This window comes from Papio anubis, chromosome 7 (assembly GCF_008728515.1).
Source record: "Papio anubis isolate 15944 chromosome 7, Panubis1.0, whole genome shotgun sequence".
NCBI lineage: Eukaryota > Metazoa > Chordata > Mammalia > Primates > Cercopithecidae > Papio > Papio anubis.
The window spans coordinates 109,629,587-109,638,442 of record NC_044982.1 but is presented as its reverse complement, the minus strand read 5'-3'; positions in this window follow the sequence as shown (position 1 = coordinate 109,638,442).

Sequence of the window (8,856 nt, the reverse complement as noted above, 5' to 3'; positions counted from 1 at the left end):
AAGTACTGGAGTGGATCAGGAGGCAGAGAGAGAGAGAGGGAGTTGTGGGCAGGAGCCTTTGTTGTGGTTTCTGAGGGTGGTAGGGGCAAGGTAGGGTAAGCAGACTTAAGACTGACCAGTTCAAACAATTTCATATGGGCTGTCACTAGTTGTGGCCAAGCCAACAGTGGCCCAGAGTGTAAGAGCCTGATACAAAGGGTGATTGGAGTGTGGCCTCTGGATTGATTGGTTTGCATTTAAAAAGTGCACTCACAGGTGAGTTGTTCACTATCACTAGGAACTAGCTAACTCTGGAAGAGGCAGTCTATCCAGGGTCAGAAGGCCCCAGATATCAAAGCATCAGAATACAGAAAGTAAAAGACATGGTTAATAGAAAGCCAGGCAATCGATTCCAGAGCTGATCTGCCCTTTGCAACTGTTTTTGCCCTGGGAGTGGGTATGCGGGTGTCTGGGAGGGGGTGCGATGTGTGAACCACATTCATCTGTGCTTGTTTCTGTTAGACATTTCCCTGTGGGTTATTCATTACCTCCCCACTTTAGCCTGGTAAGCGGGGATTATTATTTCAGGCCAAAGAAACCAAAGACATGAGTCTTGCACTAGCTCTTCTAACCTTTAAGCAACACAGCCAGGACTTGGACTCAGATTTCAGTGAGCCCAGGTGCTGTACCTCAAAATCCCAAGTGGTGTTTGGCTTGGAGTTTGCCCTGGAGGAAGACCTACTGCTCCGTGAGCCTAGACAGAACCATTCCCATGGATTTACACCAGAAGTCTAAATAAATTGGCCCACTCCAGCACATCTCAGCTCAGATGACCATGTGACAACCAATACCCAGGAAACAGACCAGACAGTTCACAGGAAGATGTGGAAAGGACACAGTCTTTAGAATCAGACAGACACGGGCTTGAGTACTGAATCGGCCACTTTCTAAGCTTGAGCAAGCTTCAACCTCTCTGGGTTTCTGTAAATGGAAACAGTAGCCTTAAGCTCACAAGTTTTTGAGAGGATGAAATGTAAATCCGTATACAAAGCACCCAGCTCATAATAATCACTCAGCAAATGTTAGTTGCCTTCCTCTAATTCAACGGGCTGTGACAGGTGGTTGGTCAGCCCAGGAAGACAGAGAGGTGGGAATTAAGAGCCAGGTCAAAAGCCAGTGGTCAGAACCACCAAGTAGCCACAGTAAACCTGAAGGTTTATGTGAATGTCCTGAGGTTACAAAAACCCTGAATTAGGAGCCCAGAGCCCACAGAGAAAGCAGGGAGCAAAGAGATTGCTGGGAAAGAGGTGAACATTGACTGGAAGAACTCTAAATAGGCTTTCAGGGATTTGGCCCAAGGGCTCAGGAGTCCCACAAGAGGGAGAAGGGCTCTGGCCTCCGGTTCTGTCATCTGGAAGAAGAAAAGACTATAGAAAATTGAGCCACAAAGGCAAACACCTTGTCCGGAGTGTGCTTACCAAGGGCAGAATGGGACAGCCAATCTGCTGAGCCATTCACTCGGCCCTGCAGCTGTGTATCCATTCATTCACCAGTTCATTCAACCATTGCCCACTGAGCACCTCCTGTTAATTCTGATGATTAGAGAATGATAAGAAAAATACAGCTTCTATTGCCAGGGAGTTTGAAATCAGCCACAAGAGACAGATGTGTAAATAAATAATTATAGCGCAATGAGATGTGGGTGCAGACTGTTGGGAGCAAAAGGGTTAAGTAGCTGGAGAATCTAGCACCAAAGAAGAGATGGCATATCTATTTATTGCAAGGTGAATAAGAGTTCACCACCAAGAGAAGAAAATAAGAAAGCTATTTCAACTAGAGATAACAGTGTGGGCCAGGATGTGGAGATGTTTAAAAGGAAAATATCTTATGAATACGGAGAAGTTCTGTCCTGCTGGAATACAGAGCTTTAAAAGTGAAGTGGAAATAATGGAATGTCATTGTTCCCATCTTACTACTGAAGAAACTGATGCTCATGGGTTTAGTGACTTGACCAATGTTATACAGAGAATATGCAGTAGAACAGAGAGTTGAGTCAATATTCTTTGCCTCTACATCCCATGTTATTTTCATTTCAGCACATTTTCTTTCTGTGGAGTGTGCTTTAACAATTAGTTTGTAAGTCAGTATTTCGGAACTCAGAGTAATTTTCCTATACTGCTTCAGCAATGGACAATTTATCTGAAAAAAAAATAAAGAGTCAAGATATAGATGCAATTACAGGTAAATTTAGTATATAAAGGAGGCATTTTATACCTCTAAGGAAAGGATAGATTATTTAGAAAATTGGGTTAGCACAATTGGCTAACCATTTGTGAAAAGCTAGACTAATGCCTTATATCTCTTACCAAAATAAAGTCTACATGGCCTAAAGAATATAATATTAATAACTATAAAGCCATTAAGGTACTGGCAGAAAATATAAGTTAATATAAAGGCTTTTTCTATGCATGACACCAAGAAAATTGTACAGCAAGCTTTGATAAATACACCTGCATACATAAATGAGTCAACTTCTGCTTCTGGCCATGACAGAGAAACTGACACTGGACTTGTTCTCCCACAGTAAACATTTAGAAAACTGAACAAAATATGTAAAATAAATGAAATAATTGTCTTCAGGCATTATACAATAGGCAGCACAGGACTGTGATATCTGAATAATGAACAAGGCCATCACTCAGGTCCCCTGACTATCTGTCTAGGGCACTTTCTGGACCATGATTTAGGGAGCAGACCAGCAGAGCACAGTGATCTTGCCGAGTTGAGAAACAGAGATCGTAGTTTGTGGAGACCTATACAGCTGGACATCAGACCCAGGTACTGGAGGGGAGGGAGCTATTCAATAAAAGAAGCTCCATAAATCTGCATATGCACCCTCTTGAGTCTTTAGTCGAATACTAAATAGCACATGCTTCAGTGATACTCCACGAGGCTGGACAAAGAACTACTACTGGGTAACTGTAAACTGAACAATTCTCAGAGCTCACAGAGACATGGGAGACATTTGAATTCTGACCAGCCATAATGCAATGAAATAACTGAACTCCCAGTACATTCAGAAGAGACAATGTAAAAGTCATGCTTTAGCAATAGGACTAAGGTAAACCTAGAGAAAGACTGCTCTAGAATTGTCCTAAACAAGTCTCCAGAAAGCCAAGCTGCTCCACAGTACCTTAGCTACCTGACAAGGCGTACTTCAGTACTTTTTTTTTTTTTTTTTTGAGATGGAGTCTTGTTCTGTTACCCAGGCTGGAGTGCAGTGGTGTGATCTCAGCTCACTGCAACCTCCACCCGGGTTCAAGCAATTCTCCTGTCTCAGCTTCCCAAGTACCTGGGATTACAGGTGCCTGCCATCATGCCCAGCTAATTTTTTGTATTTTTAGTAGAGATGAAGTTTCACCACTTTGGCCACGTTGGTCTTGAACTCCTGACTCAGGTGATCCACCCACCTCAGCCTCCCAGCGTGCTGGGATTACAGTCATGAGTCACCAGGTCACCCGGCCAGCACTCTTTAAAGTACATCAACACAGTCTAGATACTGAATAATACTGACATTTACAATGTCAAACACACATAAAAACTTGATAGATGTGTAAAGAAGCAGGAAAACGTCAGCAAGAAAATTAAACCCATAATTTAAAACATCCAATATATAAACCTGAAATGACTGAGATTATGGAAACAGCAGGTACAAATACTTTTAATCAGGTATTATAAATATGCTCAATGATTTAAAGAGGATTTAAAGTTGTTCATAATATTTTCTCATAATGCTTTTAATATCTATATTCTGTAGTGGCATTGCCACTCTCATTGCTAATATTAGTAATGTGTTCTCTCTTTTTCCTGATCAGCCTGGCTAGAGTTTTCCAATTTTATTTATCTTCTTTAACAAACCAGCTTTTGTTTTTTGTTTAATTTTCTCTATCGTTTTTCAGCTTTTAATTTTTTTTCCATTCTGATTTTCATCGTTTTCTTTCTTCTACTTTAAGTTTATTTACTCTTCATTTTTCTTGCTTCTTAAGGTGGAAGCTAAGGTCATTTATTTGAGACATATCTTCTTTTCTAATATAGGTGTTTAGTGCTATGAATTTCCCTCTAAGTGCTGCTTTTGTAGCACCCTGCAAATTTTGTTACACTGTTTTCACTTTTGTTCAGTTCCTAGTAAATTTACCTTTTGATTTTTTTTGACCCACAAGTTATTTAGAAAAGGCTTTTGTTTCCAAATAAATTCCACTTTTAGGGAACTAACACTATTCCCAGCCCCACTGAGAACTGAATACTGCTCCCTCTAATTATTTTGGACAGCTCTTTCCTAGTGTTGCTGCTCAAGGGAGGCTCTTAATATATCCGAGTTCTTTCTCTGTGCAACTCTCTTTTCTTCCTTACTCCACTGGTGCAATCACATGACTCACCTTGTTTGTTTCCTGTCTCTCATGATTACCGTCCTTTTTTGCCTGCTTCCTGTGTATTGAAAACTACAGTTTTATTTATTGGGTCTGCTTGTTTTTGAGTTGTTTCATGTGGGAGGACAATCTGTTTGTTTCTACTCCATTTTGGTCAGAAGCAGAAGTCCTTATACTATTCACTTTTTAAGCAAAAAATTAACAGCAATATATTTGAGATTTATAAAATGTACAAGTAAATTATTTGACAAAAGTAGCACAAAGTTCTGGTGGAGAGAAATGTAAGCGAGTATCTGCAAGGTTTTTACATTATATACAAAGTGGGATTAGACTATTGGAAGATGTATGACAATGTGTTAAAGATGTTTACTGTAATAGAAAAAATGAATATAAAGTACAACAAAGAAGTATAGCTAATAATCTAGTAAGGGAGATAATATAGAATATGAAAATGCTCAGTTAATTCAAAGAAGGTAAGAAAAGTGGGAAAACAAAACACAAAAAAAGATAGAACAAATAAATAACAAAATAACAAAAAGAAAAAATAACAAAAAGGATAGACTTAAGCCCAACATATTAATAATGACATAGTAAATAGTGTAAACACTCCAATTAAAAGATAGAGATGGCTGGGTGCGGTGGCTCATGCCTGTAATTCCAGCACTTTGGGAGGTCGAGATAGGCGGATCACCTGAGGTCAGGGGTTTAAGACCAGCCTGACCAATATGGAAAAACCCTGTCTCTACTAAAAATACAAAAATTAGCCAGGCACGGTGACACATGCCTATAGTCCCAGCTACTCAGGAGGCTGAGGCAGGAGAATAGCTTGAACCTAGAAGGCTGAGGTTGCAGTGAGTTGAGATCGTGCCATCGCACTCCAGCCTGGGGGACAAGAGTGAAACTTCATTTCAAAAAAAAAAAAAAGAAAGAAAAGAAAGGTAGAGATTGTCTAATGAATGAAAAAGTAAGACTAAGAGTAAGACTCATCTCTATCATGTCTACAAGAATCACATTTTAAATCTAAAGATACAGGTAAATAACAAGCAAAAAGATGAAAAAGCTATCCCTGGAAATGCTAGTCATAAGGGAGCTGAAATGTCTATGTTAATATCAAAGACTTCTGAGCAAAGAATATGACTCGAAATAAAAAGGGTAGTTCATAATACTAAGAGTAAATGCTTCAAAAATTCGCAGGAATTCTAAATGTGTGTCCATCTAACTATAGATCTTGAAAACTCTTGCAGCAAAAACTGACAGAACTAAAACAATTAGGCTATTCAAATCTTTTGCTTCCTTACTGAATTTTGTCCTTGTATGTTTATTTTAATAATTAATAAAGAGAGATGCTAAAATCTACTGTGATTATGTGTTTGTGTGTTTTCTCATTTCTTTTCTAAAATTTTATTTCTGTCCATTTTTTATTCTCTGCACCCATGTGATTAAGTGCATAAACATTGATATTTGTTATAACTTTTTGGTGTTTTAACCCTTTTTCATTAAGAAATATTTGCCTTAATTTCTACTCATTGTTTCCTTAAAATCCACTTGGTCTAATTTGTCTTCCATCATTTCTTTTTTATTTCTTTGCATGTCTCTTTCCACCCTTTTCTTTTTCTGTCCTCTTCTTTCTTTCTTTTCTTTCTTTCTTTTCTTTCTTTCTTTCTTTTTTCTTTCTTTCTTTCTTTCTTTCTTTCTTTTCTTTCTTTCCTTCCTTCCTTCTTCATTCCTTCCTTCCTTCTTTCTTTCTTTCTTTCTTTCTTTATTTTTGTTTGAGATGGAGTCTCGCTCTGTCACCCAGGGTGCCACTGCACCATCTCGGCTCACTGCTGCAACCTCCGCCTTCTGGGTTCAAGGGATTCTCCTGCCTCAGCCTCCCGAGTAGCTGGGATTACAGGGGCACACCACCATGCCCGGCTAATTTTTGTATTTTTAGTGGAGATGGGGTTTCACTATGTTGGCCAGGCTGGTCTTGAACTCCTGACCTCAAATGATCCACCCACCTGGGCCTCCCAAAGGATTATTTTTAATACAGTATGAAATTCTTTCTATTTTATTGATATATTCTATTTACTTTTAATATAATTACTTAAAGATTTTGGTTTATATCTATCATTGCTATCTATTTCTTTTTCTACTTAAATGCTATCCTTTTTCTATTCTTTCTTTTGTTTTTTTGGAATAAGTATTTTTTTTATTATGCTATGTGAACATCCCAGTTAGGTTGATAATTATCTCTTTTAAAAAAGCATTATTTTAGTGATAACCTTTATGTATAATTGGCCTGAAACATGCACTATTTTCTTACTACTGTTGAACATAGATTATCACATTTACCACTTCTCTGACAATGCAAAGATCTTAAAATGCTTGAACTCCATTAATCTACCTTTCTTACACTATTGTTGTTTCATATTTTTAACTGCAAAATATTATATTATTGTTTTATAGAGCAAGTAATTTAGTTTGCCTACAGATTTACCATTCTCATAGCTCTTCATTCTTTCTTGTATCTCCAGACTTCCATTTGGGATTAATTTCCTTCTGCCTCAAGAATGCTTTTAATATTTATTTTATGATAAATCTGTTGCTAGTGAATTCTCTTAATTTTTGCTTGTCTAAAATTTCTTTGTTTCAGTTTCATTATGAAAGATATTTTTGTCAGGTTAAGAATTCTAGCTTGTCATTTGAATTTAATCATTTTTAATTTGTAAGCATTTTGATATTATTCCATTGCCTCTGGCTTCCATTGATTCTGTCCTATTGTTGCACTTTCAAATGTATGATTCCTTCTTCTCTGGCTGCTTTTAAGATGGTCTATTTGTCTTTGTGTTTCAGCAGTTTTTCTATAATGACCCTTAACAATGTTGTGGTAATGAACACCTAAGATGATCCCCAGCTATCCCCACCTTCTGATGTTCATGCTTTGTGTAGTTCCCTCTACACTGTCCCAGTTTTGGTATGGATGACTACTACAATTTGGCATAAGTTATGGTATGTCACTTCCATGATTAGGTTATGAAAAACACAGTAGCATCCATCTTGGTTCCTTTCTTTCTCTCTTGGATCCCTTGATCTGGGAGAAGCTGGTTGCCATGTTGTGAGCATCCTCAGAGGAACTGAGGCCTCCTGTCAACAGCCGTATGAGAGTTTTGATGCAGATCCTCTAGCATCTATCAGTTCTTCAGATAACTGCAGCCCTGGCCAACAAGTTGAATTCAACATCATCACAGACCCTAAGCCAGAATCTTCCAGCAAGATCTCTTAAGTTTCTTTTCCTCAGAAACAGTGAGAGATAATATCTTTGTGAATTTAAACTACCTTTTTTGCTCATCTGTTATGAAGCAATTAAATAATCAATCCAAAGATTTTGTAAAGCTCCCGGGTCTCTGTGTGTGCCTGAGCAGCTGCTCTATTGAGACTCCACACAGCTCTGCGTGGAGAGCAGTTACTTTTGCACCAGCCAAATAATAACAGTGATTACTTTTGCAAAGGGATAGAAATTGGAGGATGGGAAATAGAGTGGGTAGCAAAGTTCTCAGTACATATCTTTTTACACTTTTTGATGTTTGTGCTATGTGTATATATTAACTATTCAAGAGATGAGACTTTAACCTTGGGCTTCTCAATTCTGCGACAGTGTTTTGTTGTTGTTGTTGTTTAAAAAACATTTTAAACAACATTTTCTTCTAATTTACCCAAATCTGAAATTTCTGAGTGTAGCATCATATAGTGAAAGCCACTCACGTGTCTCATAACTAAACTTAGGCTCACTCAACCAGCTATTGCATTCTTTATACTTGTTTTTATGGAAGTAAAAGCCTGTTTCCCCAGAGAAAGCCAAGTAATATCTGATTCATAAGCAAAGAACAATTTCCTTGAACTTACCTTTTGTGATCTGTGGAAAATTGCACTAACCCTTGAAATCTTAGTAGAGTATGAAATATGGAGCTGCCTTTTGATTTGAAGAGTTCTTGTAACAGGCCAAAATATAATGCAGTCAAAAAGTCTAGTTTTCACCTCAAGTTTTGGTGTTAAAAGGCAACTCTACCTAGACTTGCACTCTGGGATTGGACTCCATCAGCCCTTCTAGCAAGGTTACCTCTGGAAGATTCTCTCTTCAAAACTTAGTTATGTATGTGCATACATATTAAATGTGGCAGGTAGAGAGTCAAGGACAGAGATTAGGTATCAAATAGAATATGTTTTATCATTAGTTGAACTAACCTCAAAATTGGCCTCAGCCTGAGAAAGCCACTAAACCTCAGTTTATTCATCTGTAAAATGGGAATAACTCCTTTCTAGGGTCACTGAAAGCATTAAAATGATAGAGTAACTGGCACAGTGTCTGGGGAAAAGTGTATTTAAAATAGATACTGTTTCAGATAGAGTGTGACAGAGTGGGTGGAGCATGGGGTTTGGAGTTAGATTCATTTCCAGCCCTTCATCTTTG